Below are 26,325 nucleotides of genomic sequence, written 5' to 3'. Positions count from 1 at the left end.
GAATGAAAACTATTTCTTTATGTTCCTTATTCAGCTGATCCAAGCCAGAATTTAAAACAAAAGGAGGCATTTATTTCTTCATACAACTGCACAGTCAACCTGGGGAACCCCTTGCCAGAAGATGTTGTGAAGAGCAGGACTTTACAGGATTCATAAAAGAGCTAGGTAAATTCATGGAGAATAGATCCATCAATGGCTATAAGGCAGGATGGGTAGAAATGGTGTCCCAGGCCTCTGTTTGTCAGAAGCTGGCACTGGATGATGGGAGGGAACATTTGATGATGACCTGTTCTGTTCATTCCTCTGGGACACCTGGCATTGGCCACTGTCAGAAGACACAATACTAGGCTAGGTGGACCTTTGATCTGATTCTGTAAGCTGTTATGTTCACTCAGAGCTGGAAGGAGAGCAGGCCTCAAGCTCAAGTGTCTACATCAAGAACACTCAGGGAATTGGAACGAAGGAAGAGAGGACAAAGACCACCACCAACACCCATGTTGCGAATAGAACCATTCATGCAGAATGCCAGTCACTTCAACTGGACTCCAAGCAGGCGTAAGGGTCGGTCTGCCCAGATCGTGTGCCAGGGTTAGGAGAAAGGCCAAATCAAAAATGAAATGCAGCCCTTATCCTCCAAAGACTTAAGCACATGCTTAAATTTGTGCATTATGAGTAGTACCATAGGAGTCCAAAATGAAGAAAAGATAGATTTGTGGGCATAGGGAACGAATGGAAACATTTTCAAAGACGAACAGTTACAGCAAATGCTCAGGAACAACTGTATAAGAGAAGAAAAATGATAGGGTCCTAAAGGAAATTGGTAGTGAGGTGTAGGAGATTATTTTATCTCTGTATTTGGCACTGGTGAAACCAGGGATTTTTTTTCTGGTGGAACACACCAGAATGGAGTGCCGGCACCTTTTTTGTGTTACAGCATCAGAAAAATTTTCACCGCCAGTCCCGCAAGAGTGCAGGGACTGGGGCAGGAGCCCTTCCTGGTCCTGTAGCAGCGCGGGGACTGGGGCGTTAAAACTGAACACACTAAGCCCTATGAGGAATCATCAGACTTGAGTTCCAACACCTTTCCTTTTTCCTAGAAAAAAAGCACTGGGTGAGACCAATACAAGTCTACTATGTCAAGCTCTGTTGTCCAACAGTCTGCTGATGGACCCTGGGCAATATGGCACACTGGGGGACTCCTTCAGGGCCTGCCGATTGAAAGGGGCTTGTGGCTGCTGCCCACGCCTTTTAAATCGCTACAGGAGCCCCATCCAGTGCATGCCAGGAAACCCTGAAGGGCTGGCTGAGTGGAGGTTAGCCCTCAGCCCTGTCACTTCTGCCCAAGACTCTGGCCCTTCAAGGAGCTTGTAGCCCCCTCCATGCACACACATACACACACACACACCCCTTGCCCCCCCGGCTGGTGTCCGTGTTTTTAAAAGGATGTCACAACATGTAGAAAGAGACCAAAATTATGTGAGGATTGGCTATAAAAGCCTGACAGTGAGAGCTAAAGAGTTGTTTTGTTTATCAAAACGGCAACTGAGAGGAGATTTGATTGCAGCATATACTTACTTTCACAGAGAGAAAATACAGGATACTAAAGTAACAGAGAGTAAGCCGTGCTAGTCTATACACTATCAAAACAAAAAGCAGTCTGGATATGGTCTGAAGAAGTGGGTCTGTCCCATGAAAGCTCACCTAATAAACTATTTTGCTAGTCTTTAAAGTGTTACTTGACTGCTTTTTGTTTTGATAGGATACTAAAGGGTTGTTTAACAGAGAAATGCAAAACAAGAACAAATAGCTGGGAGCTCAAGCCCAACTAAAATGTTAGATGTTAAGCCCAAATTTTTAACAGTGAGAATGATTAACCACTGGAACTACCTACAAAGGGAAGTGGTAGACTCTCCATCTCTTGATATCAACAAGAAGTCCTGTGGCACCTTATAGACTAACAGATGTTTCGGAGCATAAGCTTTCATGGGCAAAGACCTGCTTCATTAGATGCATGAGTGTGTATGTTGCGGGGGGGGGTGTTTCCAGAGGGGTATTTAAAGAGTGGGGTCCCAGTAAAAGGGAGGGCCAGAGCTGGCAAGGTCTATTCAGCAATGTGGAAATGACCCATTATCAGTGGTATGTATCAAAAGAGGAAAAAATAAGTCAGATCAGACAGGGATGTAGCCCACCGTCAGAGTCTAATGGGGAGATAACACCCAGGCAGAGAAGCTGCTTTTGTAAGGGGCCAGCTACTCCCAGTCTAATCCTTGGTTGATGGAGTCAAATTTGCAAATAAATTGCAGCTCAGAGATTTTTTTCTCTACTTGATTTTTGAAATTTCTTTGTTTTAGGACTGCTACTTTTAAATCTGTTTTGAGTGTCAAGGGAGACTGAAGTGCTTTCCCACAGGTTTCTGTACATTACCATTCCTGATGTCTTGATTTATGTCCATTTATTCTTTTACGTAGAGACTGTCCAGTTTGGCCAATGGAAATTGTAGTGGGGCATTGCTGGCACATGGTGGCATATATTATATTAGTAGATGTGCAGGTAAGGGAGCCCCTGATGGTATGGTTGATGTTAGGTCCTGTATGATATCACTGGTGTAGATATGTGAGCAGAGTTGGCAGTGAGGTTTGTTACAGGGATTGCTTCCAGGTTTAGAGTTACTGTGTTGTGATCTATAGTTGCTGGTGAGAATTTGTTTAAGGTTGGCGAGGACAGGTCTGCCTCACAAGGTCTGTTAGAGTGAAGGATCATTGTCCAAGATGGGTTGCAGATCACTGATGATGTGTTGGAGAGGCCTTTGGTAGGAGCTGTATGTGATGCCAATTTTACTTCACATTTAATTTCAGTTTTCTTTCTTAAAAAGCATGATGCCCTTCACAGCAGGAATGCAAGCTTCCTTTTCCTTTTCAAAATCAAGACTTTATTAGCAACACGATCAAAACACAGATACAGAATCATATTCCCAATGTTTTGAGATCACATATTGTTTGCTATTTAGAAAATAGTTGTTCATTGTTGGGATTTTATACATTCACTGTGTATTGAAAATAATCAGGAGGGTTCTTTTTTTTATACTTTGCAATTATAGTGTCAGGAGCCACAAAGTAGTCCTTAAAGAGCTGCATGCAACTCTGGAGCCATAGGTTGCAGACCCCTGGACTAAGTGATCTAATGGTCCCTTCTGGCCTTAAAAGCTATGAAAATCTATGAATTTCCAGAACAGACTATGGAAAGGAGGCAGAGGGGAGGAGCAGAGGTAAGCAAATACAGGTTTGCTTGCTTTCCTCAGTACAGTAATCTGAAACAGTCATATCTTGGTGCTTTGATTACTACCAGTCGAACTTCTCTGGTCCAGCAACATACATGGTTCCTAACCACCACTGGCATGGCTGTAGCTGCCCAGCCCCAGCCAGGGTTCCCAGCTGCCAGATTCCCCTCAGCTGGGAGCAGGGGCCACCTGAGAATCAGGTGACAGAAGTTGTGTTGCCACACTCCCATCTGTGTATCCCTTCCTTTTCTTCTTTTCAGCATTTGAGGAAGTGAATGGTATCTCACCAGAGATCATACCCTAATAAGTGTGTTAGTCTTCAAAGTACCACCTGACTTCTGATGGGTTTTGCTGAAAGAGAGTAACATGGCTATCCCTCTGCAACCTGTAATACATGTTGGACCTCCCTGGTGCAATGCCATTGGGACCTGAGCAATCTTAAATCAGGGAGTTTGCTGGACCAAGACAGGTCAATGCTCCACTGCTGACCGCTGGTCCCACATTCTGGGCTTTCCTCCAGGACATCAGGCAGCTGCCAGCTCCAGGTGTTGGGCTCCGCTCTCAGTCTGCCAGGGCTCCTAGCTACTGTCTCCCCTGCCACCGGTCCAGCCATAGCTTCCCAGCCCGAGCTAGGGCTCCTGGCTGTGGCTCCCCTGCAGTGTTCCCTGTAAGCTGAGTGCTTAAGCAGCTGCCCAGGAGAGATTCAGGTGCTGCCCAGCTGATTAGCAGAAAGCCCACAGTGGGCAGCATATTTTTCTATTGGCAGTCCTCACATGCTTTGGTGCACACAACCAAATTTATTCTTCCTGTGGACAGAAACAATTGGAATGTTGCTCCCAGCAGTGACTGGCTTCCCTCCTGCTGGCACAGCCCCAGTTGAGGCTCCTTGCTGGGGATCCACAGCTGCTGCTGGCTTCCTAGCCATCACTGGCCCAGCTGCAGCTGTCCAGGCCCAGCTAGGGCTCCCAGCCACTGGACTCCCAGCTTGCCTCTGCTGGTCACACTGAGGCTTTTTGGCCCAGCAACATGCCTGGTCCTGTAGTTATTTTTGAAATTTGAGTTCTTGACCCTCCCCACCCCTGCATCCTCCAATGTATCAATTACGATCAGTTTCTGTTAGGTATATGTCTAGGAATGTTTCCATCAGTCCGGGTACCTACATGGCTCCCATCACTGCAGTAGGTGAGCAGTCCAAGACATTTAAAGAACTATCCTCACAACACTCCTGTGAAATAGGGAAAGATTATCCCATTGTATAGCTGGGAAAACTAAAAAGCAAAGAGATTAAGTGACTTGTGCAAAAATCACACAGGAAATCTTTGACATACGTTGGAATGGAGGCCAGCTATTCTGAGTTCTAGACTAGGACCAGGGAAGGGAGGCATACAGATCTGCGTGCTTTTTTTCTCTGGGGCCTGGGACAGCCACCCCACCTCGTTCTATGGACAGGACACCTCTGTTTCCTCTGGACCCGCAAGCCTCACTCATTAGGAGGAGGAGGAATTCAGCAGTGATTCTGCAGCGATGGGATTTTGCTCACGTGTGTATGTGTATGTGCTATGTGAGACTTTAAAAGCCTTCTTGCAACACAAACAAAGCATAATCCCTTTTCATCAGGAGCAAGGGCACTTCCTTAAAATGAATGTCACAAGGCATGAAGATGACTCCCTTTTAAAGAAGTGAGACTGAGAGAGGCTTGGAAAAGACAAAAGAGGGAAGAGAAACTAACTAGACAGGGTTTGCAAAAAAGTCGAGGGGATATTTTCATCCTTGGGAAAATCATTTTCCTTGGAGCTGTTAAATTGCAACAGGGGCTCTGTCTTCGCTTGGAAAATTTACATGAGGAAGATGCCCTGCACATGAGGGAAAATGTTTTAAACATCTTAACTGTGAAAGTTGCTAGCAAAGTCCATCACGAGGCAGAATCTTAAAAAACTGCCTGAAAAAAAAGCTCAGGTAAGGCATTTCTCCAAGTTACAGCTATAGTGTTGCTGTACATGATGTGCAATCCCTAGCATAAAAAGGCAGCACCATTACTTGTAGTGGGGTAAGCTCCTCCTGTGCAAACATTGGCCAGACTTTTCTGTGCTCCTGGTTGTACTCAACTTCCCACAGAAGGCACCAGCCCATGAACTTATGCTCAAGCAAGTTCTAGTCTTTACGAAGCCACAGGACTGAAATGGCCTAACACGGCTACCCATTGAATGCTGAGACTCACAGGCTAGCTAAAATCAGGGCAAATCTCCAGACTAGACAAGGTCTGAGTCACTGTTCCAAGTGAGTGAGGGTAGCTCTGAAGAACAAGGGCAACAGCTAGACAGGTGTCAGGCAAGAAGAAATTTAAACAACTACTCCCCCTCCATGAGCAAAGGCTGGGAATTTTCAGCTCCTTGAGTTCTAATCCTGGCCTTGGACAAACAAAATACAGCCTTAGTTTCTTAGACAGCGTGTTGCATAGATGCTTGGTCTAGTACATTGATAGTAGTTACTATACCGACTGCAGCAAGCATCTTTGCAACACGCCCCATTACAACCTATGCCCCATTTTCCCTCCTCTGTAAAATGGTGTTAATAGTACAGTACCTCACAGACTAAAACAACCATAAAAATCTGGCATATTATTGTTACTTGATCAAATAATTTTTCTTATCGATTCAAGCACTGTTAATGCTCAGCAAAGATAGTTGCTTCCTTCTGACGAGACATGCACAGTACACACCCATGAGATGGCACTTAGGTCTCTCTCTGCAGAGAGTCTACCTCAGGCCTGCAGACAGGCGAGACAAAAGGGGACAGTTGCCCTGGGGCCAGGCATTTCAAAGGGGACCGGGGCTGGAGCTGGAGCTGCAGCTGCCACCCCTACTACTTGGACAGCAACGGTGGCCAGAGCACTGGGCCCCCTGAAGTGCCATGGCAACACTGCTGTGCACAGCTGTGATGGATAGTGGGGGACTATTTGCCATTGGTCCCACCCCTTCTGCCCTTGACACCACCCCTGCCAGGGTCTCAGAACAAGCCCCCACGCCCCGTCCAACCTTGCCCTGGGCCCACACTCGTCTACATTGACTGACTCAGATTCAGCATTATGCCAATGCCTAGGGTATATACAGAATTTCCACAGCCTAGGACATTGGCTAGGTAGTCTCTTTAGGTGGGATTATGTGATGCAAAGAAGCCAGTATACTGAAATGTAACCATGCTAGAGGCATCAGAGGGTTTTACAAGTAGCTGTTTGTTCCTGCAGAATTTTCTTCTTGCCTCCATGTTGAGTGAAAGCTGCCACACTGAGACAGCATCAATAAAGCAAGGCAGTCCTTTGTATTAGGTACCAGGCATTGAATAAGCTCCATAGCATAGCTCCACAATCCCAAATCAGTTGAGCCAGTCAGCTAGCCAGGCTGAGAGACTTGCTGCTGTATTTTGACAGGGGGAAGGGGGCCTGGCAGTGTAGACAAACTCTAAGGCTACGTCTACGCTAGAGAGTAGTCAACAAAACCCCTGTTTTGTCAAGAAAACTTGCAGAGCATCCACACTAAAAATGCATTCTGTCATAAATCAACAGAAAGCAACACTTTTGTCAACAGTCTTCTGCCTCCACCGTGAGGCAGAACACCTTTATCGACAGAATCTATCAACAAAAAAGCCATGTGGACACTGCGCTCCCTCTGTCAACAGACAGGGCTTCTGGGTCACTGGGCAGCCATGTCTGCTGTGCTTCCAGTTGGCCATTCTGTCAAGAGAGCATCCAAGCAGTCTGGAGACTCTCTGGCGAAAGAGCAGATCAACAGAGTGATCTGCTTTCATTTGTGGCCTCAATATGTCGACAGAACGTTTGTTGGAAGATATCTTCCGACAGTAAATTCTGTCGACAGATCACTGAAGCATATACATAGCCTAAGAGTCTTCCTAGGATATTAGCCTGCTTCTAACTTTGTCATACTGTGTCTTGGGGGGAGCAGGTGCAAGGGGTGTCAGTGCATGGGGAACCTGGCTGTAAATCAGAGAAAAGTTATACAAGGGCATCACTCTCAATATTGTTGATTTAGTTTCATCTCAGTACTTCTTATTCAAAACAAGCAAGAGGAAACTTTGCCACTGGTTTATCATTTGAGCTTCTTGGGCAATACTTCATATTAGCTTCACGTGGATGTGATCATGTCTGAAGACTTATGATTTCAAAATCCAAGACTGTAAGAAAAACAGAAAATTGGCCATGAACTTTTACTCCACAAGGGTACCATCCAGTTCCCATTGAAGACAATGGGTGTCTCTCCGGTGACTTCAATGGAAGTTGGACTGGTCCAGGAGTTAGGGGAACAGCATAATTGCTGAGTATTCTCAAAGTGTAGCAATTCCACAGCCTCTGACATGCCCCAAGGAAAGACACTCAGAGGATCTAAATAATACTTCATCACTATCTAGCACTTTGCAGTATGAATGAATCTCACAGAACCTCCAGGGTTCAGTTTATAACACAGGACAGTTGTACTGTTCATATTGTTACACAGAGCAGAAAGATAGTCTCTAAAACTTGTGTTCCTGAAGGATAATCGGTCCAGCCGGACACAAAGGATCTGGCGTGCAAAGAAGCCTCACTTAGATGAAACAAACAAGAGAAGTTCTAAGCCTGGTGAGGCAAAAGTAAACTGCGAAAGGGTGCGGACTGGGAATTTTCTCTGTCCGTTTTGGGGCAACATTTTCTGCAGCACTGTTGCCTTTTCCATAAGCAGAACCAGGAGCTAAGCTGACTCCAGTGGGATCAGAATTTAGTTCTAGGAGAGTCAGCCAGACACACCTTGTGCTACCAAGTAATGATCCAGACTGGAAGGCTCTGCTACATGGAGAATTCTGCCTAAAGCATTGCATGAACACACCAGACGTTGGTACCCGCAACCCAGACTAGATGGTGAGAACACAGCAGATGGATTCTCTCTAGTCAGCAGCTATAAGCTGCCGAACTCAGGATTACAATGAATTTTCCAGTTCACCTGAAAAGTGATTTGCAATTGAAAATAATTGCATTTACGCCTCTCTTTACTATGTCACTTACATGCATAGAGAAGACTTGCAATGTTTTTCGTTTGTTTTTTTAAGTCTCATTCCTGCTTTTTATTCCTATTACACATGCTAGCTGTTCTGCTGGACTCTTTGGGCAATTGGAGAACAAGTGGAATTGTAATGCCACAAATGCCAAGAGATGGAAAAGTGACAAATTCCAAAGGGAATGAAATTTTATTTAGACTAGCTGAGGCAGATTGTGATTTCCCGGCTCACAGAACCATACAGCATGAAGTATCTCACTGAAGTTGATAAGATTCTTTGGGTGGTAAGTTAAGGTGGTAACTCCCTATATGTGAGTAAGAAGAACACCACCTTGCCCCATGCTTTGTTTGTTTTTGTATACACCAATGTATCTCAAACATCTGACAGATGTGTAGGGGGAGAAAAGCTCTCCCTTTTTTAAAGATACAAAGAGTTTCAACCGATCACTGGAAAATCTCCCACCTCATTTCTCTGATCCTCCAATGAGTCCTCTAGCAAATTTGCAAGAAAAGACAAGTATGGAAGGGGCGGCTGTGTTAGGCCAGGTCTACACTAGACCTTAAAGTTGATTGTAGATATGCAGTTCCAGCTGGAATCGACTTATTTACAATCAATTTATGTGGCTGACCTCACTGAGGGAAGTCAACCGGAGAAACTCCCATCAACCTCCTTTACTCCTCACAAGATTGAGGACTAGATGGTCAACTGTCGACCTCTGACAGTTCGATTTCACACATCCCACCAGACATGTGAAATCAAACCCCAGAAGATATCCCCTTTGTCTGTATCCACAAAAACAAGGAGCTCGGTGGCACCTTAAAAACTAATAGATGTATTTGGGCATAATCTTTCATGGGCAAAAAAACACTTCATCAGATGCATCCTGCAGGACACAGTGGATATAGCTGAAGGGTCTGACATGTGAAGGCTCACCTAGCTGAAATAAACAAGAGAAGCTCCAAACCTAGTGAGGCAAAAGTAAACTTCAAAGCGGGGAGGGAATTTTCTGTGTTCATTTTAGACTAACGTTTCCTGCAACACTCTTCCCTTTTCTATATGCAGCATCAGGAGCTAAACTGATTCAAATGGGACCAGAATGACCCTGAAACCCCCATCATAGAAGAGAGGATGAGAGCAAGGCAGATGGATTCTGACAAAGTGGGATTTTACCCGCAGAAGCATGTTCCCAAATCTGTTAATCTTTAAGGTGCCACAGGACTCTTTTTTTGGGAGGGGAGGTGAGGGGGAGTGGACAACTTGACATTCCTGACATTTTTCCCTGCCCTTGGCAGGCCTCTTCCAGAATCTAGCTTTCCCAGAAGCTTGGCATGATAGGAAAATCCAGATTTCAAAGACATGAAGCTGAGTCATCTCCTCTCAGCCTCCATCTCTAATTGCTCTTGGACCACACTCTCTGTATTTTTCTTAATACCATAGAAGGCAGAAATTTCAAAGCCTTTGGATGAAATCACTTCCTGCCTGCCTGTGACCTGTTAGCTTTCAGTTTGTTTTTAACTCCTGGGGAACCAGTTTCTCAGGAGCTGTTGTGTTGCACTGTTAGAGTGATCTTTTCCAGTTACCCATGGAAGAAAAGAGGAAATTCACTACTTTTACATGGGACAGGTATATGCAGTAGTGGATTTTAAATTAAATGGCCCCAGGTGTAGGGCAGCAGCAGAGCCCTGAATAAAATGTGGGGCACTCACCTGCACTCCTTGTCCCTGCACGTACGTTTTGGGGGTTCCGGTTGTTGTGGGCCCTGTGCCACTGCACCGTTTCATGGTAAATCGGCTCCTGGGTATAAAGGAGATTATAATCATATGCCTCAGGATTAATCTAGATACTAACCCCTTCTATACCCCTGTTTACAACTCTGGAAGTGCAAACAGACTGTGAAGCTGATTGATTCATCTAGCTGAGGATTCCTTGGTTCAGGGGAGTCCTCAGATAGTATAGAAATGACATCTAATCATTTCTAATTTGAAAGAATTTGTACATCTAAATCAGGGTTTTTAAAGCACCAAGGTATTTGGATGCTCAAGCATCCGAACCACTTCAGTCTCTGAAAAAAATCTCAACCCTAATTTACTTGTCACTGTTCATGCTACTTAATTTTCACATTTCTCTCCTATTTGACAATGGTACTAAGTTAATCAGTTTCACCCCTGCTTATAATAATAAGCAGGAGAATGCTGAAACTGCCTCAATGACTATACTGAGCATTAACAAGGGAAAGACCAAGACAATGGCTATGTCTACACGTGCCCCAGACTTCGAAATGGCCACGCAAATGGCCATTTCGAAGTTTACTAATGAAGCGCTGAAATGCATATTCAGTGCTTCATTAGCATGCGGACGGCCGCGGCACTTCGAAATTGACGTGCCTCGCCGCTGCGCGTCTCATCCCGATGGGGCTCCTTTTCAAAAGGACGCCGCCTACTTTGAAGTCCCCTTATTCCCATCCACTCATGGAAATAAGGGGACTTCAAAGTAGGCAGGGTCCTTTCCAAAAGGAGCCCCATCTGGACGAGACGCACGGCGGCGAGGCGCATCAATTTCGAAGTGCTGCGGCCGCCCGCATGCTAATGAAGCGCTGAATATGCATTTCAGCGCTTCATTAGTAAACTTCGAAATGGCCATTTGCGTGGCCATTTCGAAGTTTGGGGCACGTGTAGACACGGCCAATGAGGATCAACCAGTCCAGCAACAAAACCATCACAGTGGGAGGGGATAACCTGGAAAATGTGGAGCAGTTCACCTGCTTGAGGAGTATTATGGGCAGAGATGGAGGAACAGACAAGGGTATCAGTGCCAGGATAGGTAAAGCAACAGCTGCATTCAAGACTCCCTATCCCATATGGAGTTCACAAATAATATCTGCGATGATGAAACTGCAGATCTTCAACACAAATGTGAAGTGTGTGCTTTTGTATGGATGCAAGACCTGCTGTCCTAAAAAGTCTTCAAATCACAAGCTACAGACATTCATAAACAGATGCCTGAGGTACACCCTACACATCAAATGGCAAGACTGTCACAAAAGAGGAGCTTTAGAATGGAGCAAGACACGAACTACTTGGTGTTCAAATCAAGAGAAGAAAGTGGGGATGGCTTGGCCACACTTTCAGAAAGCCATCATACGGCATAGTCAGTTAAGCTCTCACATGGAACCCACAAGGAAAACACAAAAAAGGAAGACCTCAGACAACATGGAGAAGATCTGCTGAGACTGAAGGACAACAACTGGGATACTCCTGGAGTCAGCTAGAAGTTTTGTCCCAAAACGGAGTGAAGTGGAGGAAATTTGTAGATGACTAGTGCTTCATGTGGAGTACACGGTTTAAGTACTGGGATTGTTTTATATTTTGTGCATTTTTATTTGATGGTCTTAGGTTTAATAAAAGCTTCATGTTACAAAACCAACATCTGAAGGCAAAATTGACTTCATAGTGTCTTTAAATTCTATAAGTGTGTCTAGTGACTATGATGGGTACGTAACAATTAACAACAGAAATGTCACTTAGCAAAGTTATTCATATTTGAAATCCATGTACTGAATGTGTGTGGCACAAAAGAAGTTTGTCAACAGACTTACTGTCAACAGAATACCCTTGGGAATCTGGAACATCTGTTTTGCTAACAAAACCCTCTAGTGTAGATGTATCCCTGAAAATATTAGTAAATACACACGCGGTGTTGCAGGGGACAGTAGCATGCACTGCAACAGAACACAGTGGCTGTGTCTACACGTGCACGCTACTTCAAAGTAGCGGCACTAACTTCGAAATAGCACCCGTCGCGGCTACACGCATCGGGCGCGATTTCGAAGTTAACTTCGACGTTAGGCGGCGAGACGTCGAAGTCGCTAACCTCATGAGGGGATCGGAATAGTGCCCTACTTCGACGTTCAACGTCGAAGTAGGGACCGTGTAGACAATCCGCGTCCCGCAACGTCGAAATTGTGGGGTCCTCCATGGCAGCCATCAGCTGGGGGGTTGAGAGATGCTCTCTCTCCAGCCCGTGCGGGGCTCTATGGTCACCGTGGGCAGCAGCCTTTAGCCCAGGGCTTCTGGCTGCTGCTGCTGCAGCGGGGTATTCATGCTGCATGCACAGGGTCTGCAACTCGTTGTCGGCTCTGTGTATCTTGTGCTGTTTAGTGCAAGTGTGTCTGGGAGGGGCCCTTTAAGGGAGCGGCTGGCTGTTGAGTCCGCCCTGTGACCCTGTCTGCAGCTGTGCCTGGCACCCTTATTTCGATGTGTGCTACTGTGGCGTGTAGACGTTCCCTCGCAGCGCCTATTTCGATGTGGTGCTGCGCAACGTCGATGTTGAACATCGACGTTGCCAGCCCTGGAGGATGTGTAGACGTTATTCATCGAAATAGCCTATTTCAATGTCGCCACATCGAAATAGGCTACTTCGATGTAGGCTTCACGTGTAGACGTAGCCAGTATGACCAGAAAAATCAGGGCTTGGGCCACAATGTTATACTAACAAGATAAAGAATTGTTAAGTTATAAAGCCACTCACTGTTGTTCTGGAACTACAGGATAAACTTTATAAAACAGATGTTTAATCCTTGCTACCATCTGTGTGGAGAGATTCACTATTAGAAAGGCAATGTGGTATATGGTTTCTGTTTACAACTCCCAGCATGACCATAGATTAGCAGTTGGTCTCAGTGGCTATTGATAGTGTCTTTATAATAATAGTAGAACAGCAAAACAGTTTCTCTAAGAACAGTTTTCAGTCCCTGATGCCATGTAAAAATCAATTTTCAGCTCTGGATACAATCTATCAATGTTGTTGCCTCAGATGCCTTTTCAACTGTTACATCTCATAAGCTGCGTCTACACGTGCACGCTACTTCGAAGTAGCGGCACCAACTTCGACGTTAGGCGGCGAGATGTCGAAGTCGCTAACCTCATGAGGAGATAGGAATAGCGCCCTACTTCGACGTTCAACGTCGAAGTAGGGACCGTGTAGACGATCCGCGTCCCGCAACGTCGAAATTGCTGGGTCCTCCATGGCGGCCATCAGCTGGGGGGTTTAGAGATGCTCTCTCTCCAGCCCCTGCGGGGCTCTATGGTCACTGTGGGCAGCAGCCCTTAGCCCAGGGCTTCTGGCTGCTTCTGCGGCAGCTGGGGATCTATGCTGCAGGCACAGGGTCTGCAACCAGTTGTCAGCTCTGTGGATCTTGTGTTGTTTAGTGCAACTGTGTCTGGGAGGGGCCCTTTAAGGGAGCGGCTTGCTGTTGAGTCCGCCCTGTGACCCTGTCTGCAGCTGTGCCTGGCATCCGTATTTCGATGTGTGCTACTTTGACGTGTAGACGTTCCCTCGCTGCGCCTATTTCGATGTTGGGCTGAGCAACGTCGAAGTTGAACATCGACGTTGCCGGCCCTGGAGGACGTGTAGACGTTATTCATCAAAATAGACTATTTCGATGTTGGCTGCACGTGTAGACGTAGCCATAGGGTTAATAATTCACAGTAAATAAAATTCACGCAATTTGAGAAGAAGGTTTGCAATACTTTCAGTCATAGAAGTAGGCATTGGTCTGCATATGACTGTGGTTCCTGAAAGGCATAGTATTTATGATAGAATTCTAGGCATTCCAGCCTGCAGTTGTCCTTTGGATTTTCTTCAACCTAGAAAGAAAACCAGACAACTTTAGAAGTTAAAACTACTAAATTGCCTTGCCTCCATAGAGATATTAAGTATTTGTATACACGCTCTTTGAATTAATAGTTTGAAGTATATAATAAATGAACACACAACTGGCATGAACTATGACAGGTAAAGAGATGCATTTAATAAATGGTGCAGTGGAGCCCAGTCCTGCCATGGACAGAGCAGGATTGGACCCTTTGTGAGGAAAAGGTTTTATACAAGAGTTATCCCCCAACACTAACGTGAAACTTATCTGGATTGTAACAGGTCATCACGTGGAAGATATGTTCAGTAGGGAGGGCAGCATAAAATAAAGGAGGGGACAAACAAAAACGAAACAATGTTTGGATGTTGCTTGTGGGTGTGTATTTATCACTCTAGAGAAGTGCCAGAAAAGAGACTTTGTTAAAACCTGCCCCCATTGAAATCAATGGGACCTTTGCCATTTACTTCAGCAGGGCCAGGATTTCACCCTGGGACTGAAAAGTTCTCCATTTTCAATAGAACAGGGAAAGGTGGAGTTAGCAGCAATGAAGGCAATGTGATAACTGCTTCCTCTGTTACCCCACCTCTGTGGGCCAAAAGCTTCTCTAGGCCTATTCTATGTTTGGCCTCATTGCTGTGACTACTAACCAGGGTATCAGCGATGACCTACAGAGAGCCGACAACCTGAAACAAATTCTCACCAGCAACTATAGACCATACCACAGTAACTCTAAATCTGAAACCAATCCCTACAACAAACCTCGGTGCCAACTCTGCTCACATATCTACACCAGTGATGTCATCACAGGACCTAGCCACTTCAACCACACCATCAGGGGCTCATTCACCTGCACATCTACTAATATAACATATGCCATCATGTGTGATTGTTGGAACAAAGTCTGGACACCGTGTATGAAGCAAGCAGGAGCGTTTATTACACACAGCGCTGGTGGAGTGCCACTTCGACCATCAGGACTCAGTGAAGCACTGCCAGACAGTAGATTACAGTTGATTATAGATTATTGATGGGTGAAGAGAAACTACGGCATGGGCGTCACCCACGCCTGGATAGGTTCTAGCAGCAAGACAAAATGAGCACAGTAAGTCAATAAAAAGGTTACAGAGTATCCCCACCCATAGCTTATAGAGCATCTTATCTCTGGTACAGGTGGTTTCCTCTACATGTTAACCAAAATAGATATACAATGACCAGTTGTGTTAAGATAGGATAGAGAATGTGGCGATGTCTCCACACTGGCGCCTCTGTGGGGGTTGTCTAGAAGATTTAAAGCACAAGTCATTACAAGCCGTTAACATACAGCACTCAGTTGGTTTCTACATGCAGGGCCTCTCCTTGGAATGCAGTTGCCAAAGTAGCTATTCCTTCCTTCAGACTTCAAGGCCCTTCCTGTCCTTCTCTGGGTATTGTGAGGGAGATAAAGGAGAAGGGGGTCCAGTGAGGTATCTGGTGAGAGAGATGAGGGAGAAGGGGTCCCAGGGAGGTATTTTTCCACTCATGCTGGCTGGATTTCTATTTTATAGGCCTACTCCAGACTTTATTGAATAGGGGGTCTTTAGCACAAACCATGGTCTGCCTGAGGAATTTTCACCCTACAGTCATCAATGCCCCATTGCAATATACATTGGCCAAATTGGACAGTCTCTATGTGAAAGAATAAATGGACTCAAATCAGATATCAGGAATGGTAACATTAAAAAACCTGTAGGAGAACACTTCAGTCTTCCTGGACACTCAGTAACAGATATAAAAGTAGCCATCTAACAACAAAAAAATCTTAGAAAACAGACTCCAAAGAGAAACTGCAGAGTTGCAATTCATTTGCAAATTTGACACCATCAACCAAGGACTGAACAGAGTCTGGGAGTGGCTGGCCAGTTACAAAAGCAGTTTCTCTCTGTTGATGTTCATAGCTCCACATTAGCTGGGCCACATCCTCCATGACTGAACTGAACTTGCCAGCTCTGGCCATCCCCTTGACTGGAACTCTCTCCTTTTCATGAGCCTATAAATTTAGACCCTCCTCTGGAACCCTCACACGTGCATCTGATGAAGCAGGTCTTTGCCCACAAAAGCTTATGCTCCAAAATATCTGTTGGTCTATAATGTGCCACAGGACTTCTTGTTGTTTTTGCAGATATAGACTAACTCAGCTACCTCTCTGATGCTAGTGTTCAGTGACTTTTATCCCCTTAGAACTGGGCTAAGACCAGGTGCTCTCCTCACCTGGGCCTTTATTTGGCTATACTGTAGCCATATAAAACCCTTCTAGGGACAGATGTGAACCACCACAATACAGACAGATGACATCCTATATCATCCCCTCATAGCCTGGAGAGGCCTTGAAAGCACATTGCCTCAGATTTCCCCAGACTAATCACAGCCAAGGTCTTTGAAACAATATTCCTTTTCTCCTCAGATCTAATGTGTTCAATACCATTCAGTCTCATTTTTGCTTAGGGTTTCCCAAGCCTTCCTGAGACTGCAGTTTTAAGTGCTGGTCTCCCTAGCCCATAGACTTCCCCTTAGGTTCATGGGTTTCCCAGCCTTTCTTCTTAGGATCTGTGTTGCAACACCCAGCCCTGGCTGAGCTTCTTCTCCCTCAATAGGTCCCTCAGCAATGCTTCCTGCCTATGCTTGGAGCCTCTTTTTGATTTCCCTGCCCAGATCTCTAACGAGGCTCTTAATTCTTCCCAGATAGAGCCACTGAACCAGTCAGCCCCCAAGCATCTGTCTATGCTGACACGAAGTGAGGGGAGTCTTACCCTACCCTCTCTCCAAGAATCTTGATCCCAGGCCTTTAAAGGAAGGCTTAGATCCACCCTTGATGCTAACTGCTCCCTGAAACCATCTTCCTTTCTCCCAGTGACTCCTTGTTATTCCCCATACCTGGAACATAGTAATGGACCTCTGACATTATGACCTGGTCTACATTAGGAGTTCAGGTCAAACTTAGCTGACTTAGGTCAATATTCTATGCAATCAGCCCACACTACAGGTCCATTCTGCTGACTTTAAGGGCTCCTAAGGTTGATTTTGCTAGTCCTGCTTTTCATAAGGAGTAAAGCCAAATTCAACCTGCATGATACACTTTAGGGTAGTGCAGATGGAGCATTGTGCAATTTGATGTTCTTGGCCTCCTGGATGCGTCCCACAGTCCTCAAATGTGACCATTCAGGCCATCACTTTCATCTCCGCTCTTCTCCAGGGCCGTATCTACACTAAGAGAAATCTTTGAAATAGCCATGCTAATATCAGCAGATAGGAATAAGGGGATTTCAAAGTTGGTGGGGTCCTTTTGAAAAGGACCCCTTTATAGACGAGCTGTGCAGGAGTGAAAAGCGGCAATTTCAAAGTGCTGTGGCTGGTGGCATGCTAATGAGGCACTGAATATGCGTTTCAGCGCCTCATTAGCATGGCTATTTCAAAGATTTCTCTTTGTGTAGATGTAGCCCAGGTGTGCAGGAAATGGCCCAGGGAAAGTTTGAATTTCATTTCCTTTTTGGCCAATGTGGTGACTGGAGCAGCCAGGATACCTCCGCAGCGCATCTGACCATGAATTCCCAGGGGCACAGATGAGCTCCAGCATGGAGCATGCAAGAGATCCAGGACCTTACTGCTGTGTGTGGGGATGAAGCTGTTGCTGGCAGAACTACAAAGCCACAAGAGAAACACAACCATCTATGACATGATCTCTCGGGATGTACCAGGGATGCCCAGCAGTGCCACATGAAAATAAAGGATATCAGGCACACATACCAGAAGACAAAGGAAACAAATGGACATTCTGGGTAATCACCGCAAACATGCCACTTCTATGAGCAGATGCATGGGATTCACAAGGGGGACCCAGCTATTGTCCCCAAACAGTTTCTGGATACCTCCCAAGAATTCTTTAGGCAGCCTCTGACAACAGCTGGGAAGACAGGGAGGATGACAATGATCAGCAGGCAAACGGAGCAGCTGATCTGACAGACAGGAACTTTTCAAACTTTGGATATCATCCCCTACTCCCAGGACATTTTGCAGCCAGAGCCTGATGGCAGGGAGAGCACCTCTGGTGAGTTCTCAGTTTTAATCATGGTACAAGTGGGGTAAGGAAACTTGGTGTGATCTGTGGCAGGTGCTGTACCTACATAGCATGGGCCCCCCCAGAACAACTTGTTAATGTGTCTGGGAATGGAGTGCCAATCTTCCCTGCGTGTCTCCATAAAGCTCTCAGACAGGTATTCTTTAATCTTTCTCACAAGTTTTTTGGGGAGGCAGGCCTTATTCTGATCTCCACGATAGGACACCTTTCCACACCAAGCCAGAAGTAAGTGATCTGGTGTCACTGCACTACACAGGGTTGCAGCACACCAGCCAGCTTTCTGCCAGTTCAGTCAACATCCATTCCTTATCAATGTGTGTTATTTTAAGCAGGCTGATATCTTGCATTGCAGGCTAGGGGAAGCAAGGGAAGGAATATTAAGTTAATATTTTGTCCCATGAGACACCAGGAGCTTAACCCACAATGCAAGGGGGCAGCAGAAACTGTGGGATAGGTACCCACAGTGCATTGCTGACAATCTCAAAGCTGCCCACTCTACTGGGGATGCACTCTATTGACTTCATGTACCAGTATAGACATACACCCTTGACTTTCCAAAATCTAGTGCTAAGAAAGTCGACCTTAACAAATTCAACTTCATCTCCAAGTGTAGATGTACCCTGCCTGAAAGGAACAGTACTTCATTACATCCAGGTTCAAGAAGATAAAGATAACTGGAGTATGGAGCCTATCTCCTGCATCATCCAATGCTTCACTGCAAACAATGTTAAAAGTTTTTTTGTTTTTTACAAATGATGGATGAGGTCCCCAGCTTGGCTCCAGTCCTTTTATGCTGTGTAAGAGGTCCAAAGCAGCATGAAAGGGGCCCTAAATGCCTGCCTTGTATCCGGCTGAGGGAGAATTCCCCAGCATATCATGCACTACAGAGACAACCATGAGGTGTCTTCCATTCCACCAGGAGGAACATATTGTGGTGGGATTAGGAGCAGCCACAGGAAGATCATACGGAATGGTGGGACAAGACCACACAGCGCTGCAGAGATTCCAGTCAGTGAAGTACCAACGGGCCAGTCTGGTGAACTGTTTTAAATTCAGTAGGCCCCAAGAGATTTCTAAGTTACGCCAGGAGCCTCTCCAGTCCCTGAAATAGGGCTGGCCCAGATAGGCATGAAAATATCTTAAAGCCTCCTTAGTGTCTCCTCCCCCTCAGGTACTCTCCAAGACTATCATTTCTTTGATGCAGATTGTAGGATATGTCTACACAGCTCAAAGTAAGAGCATGGGCACAGCAGCATGGATGGCAACTCTGGCTAGCTACCCAGGTAGAACCCCAATGGCTGCCACACCCACACCAGAGTTTTTATCATGCTATCCTATGCAGAGCTAGCACATGTTATGCCTGCCTACACAGGGAATAACACCTGCCCACTGCTGTGGAGACATACCCTTAGGCTCAGCCTCCATGACTCCTACAAGACATAATTCTTCACTTTTCATTTTGATTAAAAATAAGTAACTGTCGTATACATAATTGGTATCAGAAGGGTAGCTATGTTAGTTTGTGTCCACAAAAACAACAAGAAGTCCTGTGGCACCTTATAGACTACCAAGTATTTTGGAGCATAAGCTTTTGTGGGCAAAGACCCACTTTGTCAGGTGCAATGACATAATACATCATAAGATCACACTAATACACAATGATGCTGCTTAAATCAATGGGCCTTATTCTGATCTCACACCACTGAAGGCAGGTGTAAGCGAGAGAAAATTCAGACCTATTATTCTGCTGGATTATTGTTCTGATCATGTTGCTTCCCTGGGTGGGTTCCTCTGATGGGTCTCCTGGGCAATCCCAGACTTCACGCTGCACATCCACAGAGACTCCCAAATTCCCTTGCAAGGGGGTCTAGTGATAACAATTTATCTCTCTTCTTCGCTCTCGACAGTCACTTGATAATCAGTAGGACATCTTCGTGTCACTCTGCTATTTGTGAGTCCATTTATGGCTGACTAACCCGATTCTGGAGCCACAGATCTGGCCACAGAAGGGGCAGGTGTTGGTAGCTGTTGTATCACAGAGTGATTCACTGGCATACTGCATCAGGCACTTTATAGATGGATAGGAAGATGAGGTTTCTGACCCAAGCAAATTACCATCCAGTTCCAACAGTTATTATAAATTCAGTGCCAGCAGTATGCCAGACACTGGGCTAGCCCTCTCTTGCTGGGCAGGAAGGGATAGGTGTGACCAAGGCTATGTCCTGCCACCCCACTGTGCAAACTGTACAGTTCAGGGGACATTATGTAAGGAATGTGGCAGCAGGAACGGAATGCTGCTGAAGGCTGGGAGGAATGCGTCTCCCAGAGATCATTTGGATGAGAATGCAAAGGGATGCATGTGTGATACATTTCAGGCAAAGCCTAATGGGTAGCAAGTAAGCCATGAGATTTTGTCTGTAAACACATTGTTGTAAAATCACAATTTATGCTGACACTCAGTGTGGGAATTGTGGGATCTCACCAATGCTCTGGGTTGTTGTGGGGGCAGGGCAGTCACCATAGCTGCATAAGACATTGATCACACAGGGCTCCCTGGTTTAAAGCATTGTAAGAGAGAACAAGAGAAGTACTAATTGAACTAATTTGGTGAGTGCCTTAGCTATCTAGCTATAAGCCTGGCTTGACTAGTTTTTCCCACCTGTTGGCTGTGTCTACAGCAGCCAAAAACTTTGAAATGGCCATTTTGAAGTTTACTAATGAAGTGCTGAAATACATATTCAGTGCCTCATTAGCATGAAGTTAGCCATGGCACTTTGAAATTGATGTGGCTTTCTGCCATGTGGTTTGTCCAGATGGGACTCCTTTTTGAAAGGACCCCACCTACTTTGAAGTCCCTTTATTCCCATCTGCTCATAGGAATAAGGGGACTTTGAAGTTGCTGGGGTCCTTTCAAAAAGAAGCCCTGTCTGGATGAGCTGCGCGGTGGCAAGCCGTGTCAATTTTGAAGTGCTGTGGCTGCCTGTATGCTAATGAGGTGCTGAATATGTATTTCAGCACTTCATTAGTAAACTTTGAAATGGCCATTTGCATGGCCATTTCAAAGTTTTTGGCTAGTGTAGATGTAGCTGTTGAAAGATAGAGCTGGACACTAGGGTTTTCATGAAACTCCACACTGGAGATATTGGCTACGTCTACACGTGAAGCCAACATCGAAATAGCTTATTTCGATGTAGCAACATCGAAATAGGCTATTTCGATGAATAACGTCTACACGTCCTCCAGGGCCAGCAACGTCGATGTTCAACTTCGACGTTGCTCAGCCCAACATCGAAATAGGCGCAGCGAGGGAACGTCTACACGCCAAAGTAGCACACATCGAAATAAGGGTGCCAGGCACAGCTGCAGACAGGGTCACAGGGCAGACTCAACAGCAAGCCGCTCCCTTAAAGGGCCCCTCCCAGACACAGTTGCACTAAACAACACAAGATACACAGAGCCGACAACTGGTTGCAGACCCTGTGCATGCAGCATGGATCCCCAGCTGCCGCAGCAGCAGCCAGAAACCCTGGGCTAAGGGCTGCTGCCCACGGTGACCATAGAGCCCTGCAGGGGCTGGAGAGAGAGCATCTCTCAACCCCCCAGCTGATGGCCACCATGGAGGACCCGGCAATTTCGACGTTGCGGGACGCGGATTGTCTACACGGTCCCTACTTCGACGTTGAACGTCGAAGTAGGGCGCTATTCCGATCCCCTCACGAGGTTAGCGACTTCGACGTCTCGCCGCCTAACGTCGAAGTTAACTTCGAAATAGCGCCCGACGCGTGTAGCCGCGACGGGCGCTATGTCGAAGTTAGTGCCGCTACTTCGAAGTAGCGTGCACGTGTAGGCTACGTCTACACGTGCACCCAACTTCGAAATAGCTTATTTCGATGTTGCGACATCGAAATAGGCTATTTCGATGAATAACGTCTACACGTCCTCCAGGGCTGGCAACGTCGATGTTCAACTTCGACGTTGCTCAGCCCAACATCGAAATAGGCGCAGCGAGGGAACGTCTACACGCCGAAGTAGCACACATCGAAATAAGGGAGCCAGGCACAGCTGCAGACAGGGTCACGGGGCGGACTCAACAGCAAGTCGCTCCCTTAAAGGGCCCCTCCCAGACACACTTTCATTAAACAGTGCAAGATACACAGAGCCAACAACTAGTTGCAGACCCTGTATATGCAGCACGGACCCCCAGCTGCAGCAGCAGCAGCCAGAAGCCCTGGGCTAAGGGCTGCTGCCCACGGTGACCACAGAGCCCCGCAAGGGCTGGAGAGAGAGTATCTCTCAACCCCCCAGCTGATGGCCGCCATGGAGGACCCCGCTATTTCGATGTTGCGGGACGCGGATCGTCTACACGTCCCTACTTCGATGTTGAACGTCGAAGTAGGGCACTATTCCCATCCGCTCATGGGGTTAGCGACTTCGACGTCTCGCCGCCTAACGTCGATTTCAACTTCGAAATAGCGCCCAACACGTGTAGACGTGACGGGCGCTATTTCGAAGTTACTGCCGCTACTTCGAAGTAGCGTGCACGTGTAGACGCAGCCGTAGACACAGCTATTAAGAGCTGAAATCACAAAGTGGCTGCTGAGGCCATGCAGAGCTGAAATCAAAGGGTTCTGCCTCAGGGTGATCCCCAGCAGATGCTGGCAGGCAGCTTGTAGGAGCAGCAGTGCACGATGGCGGGCAGCTGGTAAGGGAGCAAAGGACAACGGTGACTGGTGGGCGGCTGGTAAGGGAGCAGCGGCGGACAATGGCGACCGGCAGGCGGCCGGTAGGAGGAGCAGTGGATGACAGCGACCGGCGGGCGGCCGGTAGGAGTAGCCAGCGGCCAGCAGGTGGCAGTCAGTGGGATGCTGCAGACAAGGGGACAGCTAGTGCTGCCCTGGTGATGTATCTGTGGGCTCTGGGTCCAGGACTGCACCGTGAGAGGTACACCCTGTAACTGTTTGTGGGGAAAGGGCAAAGAGCCCCAGCAAGAGACTTGGTTCTATAGCGTCTGGGGATGGTATCTTGTGAAAGGGGTATGTCTCTCCTTTGCCTAGATATACTGCATCTGTCACTGTAAACTTGGGGTAGGTTATTGTCATTAAATAAGCTGTTTCTATCTTAGACTCTGTGCTTGTGGGGAGTGGGGGAACTGCCTTACAGGCACCCAGCAAGTGAGGTGAGATTATCCCAGGCCACTGGGTGGGGGCTCGAGCCGGTTGGTTGTCTCCTTGACAGGAACCCCCAAGGAGCTGAACCTGGCCTTCTCGCAGGCACTTGGCATTAATAGAAGGGTTACATTATATTCCCCAGAATGGGCCTCACCCCTACCTCTATGGCTCCAGTGAGCGTGTAGTGGCCTGGGGCTGGCAGGAGTCTGTGCAGGGACGGGAAGGGAGGGTGCAGGTGTTCAGCTACCAGCCTACAAATCTCCCACCCACAGCCACGTGGGAGCCAGACGTCTGGTTCCATCGCCCACCTGCATCCCGGCAAGCCACCGGCTGGGGGGAACCCATGGAATGCGATGGAGCCAGCTGACAGTTTCTCTAGCCAATAGCTGCCTGGCTTAGAGCCCAGCTGGAATCACGCAGCCAGTACGCAAGAGCCTTACATTCGCACGCGTTTCCTCCAGCAGCTGAACGAGCTGGAGCGGCCCTAGCGGGGGTGGTGCCGCTGCGTTGCAGCGGCCGAAGGAGGGAAGCGGCCGGAGGGGCAGGTAAGAGGCCGATTCCGGGCGGTCGGGAGAGAGGCGCGGCCCCTGTTCCTGGAAGTGGGAGCTCTGCAGCTCGTGCCTGGGTTTGCCGGCGGCGCTGGGGAGCCCAGCCCACTATTGACTGGGTCTCTAGTCCCGGGGGCGCCTGTCGCCCCCTCTGCGGAGCTCGGTTTGTGTCCCTGCGCGGGTCCCCCCGCCCTTCAGACCTGTGCAGTCCGCGCCCCGGGATCTCCCGGTCCATGCTGTCGCTGGAGCACGCCCGGCTCCGCAGAGTTAATGGGCACTAGCTGTTGTGGGCGAGCCGGGGTAACGTCGTACACAACCGGCCTTATAGGATGCGGGTTTGATGCAGAGGCTTTTGTCACCTCCCAAACCGGAAGGCACCAAAGCAATCGTGGCTGCTGGTAGCTCCGCCTTGTTTTGGCGGGGGGAGAGGCGGGAGGAAGGAGCTTTGACGCTTTGCTATATGGAGCTTATGGTGACGTGAAAACGGGACGTAGCTGCAGCAGATACATAGCAAACCACCCTCTTGACGGTGAAACTCTGGCCTGTGGCACCGTCAGGGTAAAAGTGGCCTGTCTGTGCCCTTCTCTGGTACAGCCCTAGTTAAAAGGCAGAGGGCATTTTGCACTCCGGAGCAGGAGTTCACAGGCTGTATGCTCTGGGGATGTGACCAGCTACTGGCTGGAAGATGGTGTTTTAAGGCCCCAGAAACTGACTTTACATTGGAATGACCTGGTAAAGTGCAGCTTTGTTGCCACCCCAGAGTCAGCTGCTCTTCAGTAACAGATTTATTCCTGCCTGTAGCATGTGTGTAAAGTGAGATTTATTTGAATGAATGGAAGACTTACCGTGGGGCCCTTTTATATTAGTCCTAGATCTCCTTGTCAAGTGCTTTCATAAGGAATATATGAGATGGCTGTAGGTGTAAATTTTACATTGGTGCAAGAAAATGCCCTATGGATCTGTGGGCGGGTCCAGTCCTGCCTCCAACCATGGCCAAAACATTAGAGAAGCTGAAACCCTCTCTCTGAAGAGCTACAGTGTTTTTTCAGGATTGTATGCACAAAAGGACAGGGATTTTTATGGGCCCCTGTATACCTTGTAGCAGGGTCTTTGAATTCCCTGTATTCTTGTTAGTTTAAGTATCTCTAAATATTTGTGATTAAAATTATCCAGTTGCCCTAATTGTGGTGGGAAAGGAACAGCTGATTTACAGTCATGTTCTGACACCCCACCCCCAATGGACAACCTGTATTCCTACTGTAATGAATGACAGCAGTAGGCTGCGCACCTGTGCAAACTCATGCAGTGTCTCTGTATTTGGTGGCCTGTTGTTGCAATGAATTCCACCGATATGATATACTCCTAAGCTCCATTCTCAAAAGAAATTTAAACTTCTACATCCCCTTTCAAAGTTTAATCCAGGGTCTTTTGTTCAATTGGATTTACACCTGTTGCCCTTCAGGTCATTGTTTGTCACACCCTTTTTCTCAAACAAGACAGAATAAACAAGAACAGTGTGTTTTCCCTCTAGTCTTAGTATCTTGAATACTTCAGTCTAGTCCAGATGTCAGCAACCAAAATAGCAAGAAGAGCCATTTTGTTCCAATTCACTAAAAGACTTGGTAATTCAAGAGCCACAAAGCATGTGAATATGAGATGATCCTTAATAAATAACATCAAACCATGCATTGGGTAACTCCTGTTTTAAGAACAGCACACACACAATAATTTATAAAGCAATACATGTTTACTGCAGGAAGTTAAACTTTTTATGTATTCTTTTTGCTCACACTTTATGAAGGGTGACCATCCATCCTGTATTGGGCAAGATGGTCCCATGTGTGGGACTCCAAAAAAGTGTCCCTACTTATTTTTAAAAATCCTGTATTGTCCCTCTGGGGACTGGGGCGGCAGCGGGGGGAACACCAGCTTCCCGGGGCTTGGTGGAGCTGGGAGGAGCTGCCCTTCCCCCCATATCTCCCTGTCCCATGTTTGGGACAGGGAGATATGGTCACCCTAACTTTACATGTGTTTGTACCACTGTCTTTCTGATTTTTCACTCTCAAATCTTCTCTCTCTCTCTGGAGCATGCTGGGGGAGTTATCCATCATTTCAAGATCACGTAGCATTTGCTATTTAGATATGAGTTGTTCATTTGCAGGCTTTTGAGACATTCACAGTTTATTGAAAATATATATATTTTTTCAGCTTTGCAGTTATAGTGTTGGAAGCCACAAAGAAGTCCTTAAAGAGCCACGGGTTGCAGCCCCAGCCCCATTTAAATTCCAAGAGGGTAGACCCATGACCTTGTAGGATTGCAGACAGGTGCCATCTCAGGACATCCTACCCATGGTCTGGGGAGGTCTGGTGGGCACCCTATCTCAATTTTCCTCCCAATTTCCAGAATAATCAAGTCATAGCTATAGCCTTTGAAGCAATATTCTCCTCTTCTTAGGTCTAACTTATTAAATGTCATTTGGCTTACCAAAGGCCACCTTCCTGCTCACACCTCATCTGAGTCCTCC

The 26,325-nt window shown here is 46.9% G+C and overlaps 1 protein-coding gene across 5 annotated transcripts in view; it reads left to right on the top strand.

The window, feature by feature from the left end:
• Nucleotides 1–26,325, top strand: part of TECPR1 (tectonin beta-propeller repeat containing 1) — a 66,686-nt gene that overhangs the window by 611 nt on the left and 39,750 nt on the right. For 3 of the 5 annotated variants that reach the window (XM_075011156.1, XM_075011152.1, XM_075011155.1), the window contains exon 2: nt 35–165. The gene's annotated coding sequence lies outside the window, so the exon portion shown is untranslated. Of the gene's footprint in view, nt 1–34; nt 166–16,197; nt 18,055–23,761; nt 23,798–26,325 lie in introns of those variants that run through there. The other 2 variants (XM_075011153.1, XM_075011154.1) reach the window with 2 other exon arrangements.

The sequence above is a fragment of the Carettochelys insculpta genome, chromosome 16 (assembly GCF_033958435.1).
Source record: "Carettochelys insculpta isolate YL-2023 chromosome 16, ASM3395843v1, whole genome shotgun sequence".
NCBI classification, from domain to species: domain Eukaryota; kingdom Metazoa; phylum Chordata; order Testudines; family Carettochelyidae; genus Carettochelys; species Carettochelys insculpta.
Note: the sequence above shows the minus strand (reverse complement) of the source record. Positions and strands in the feature narration are given on the sequence as shown.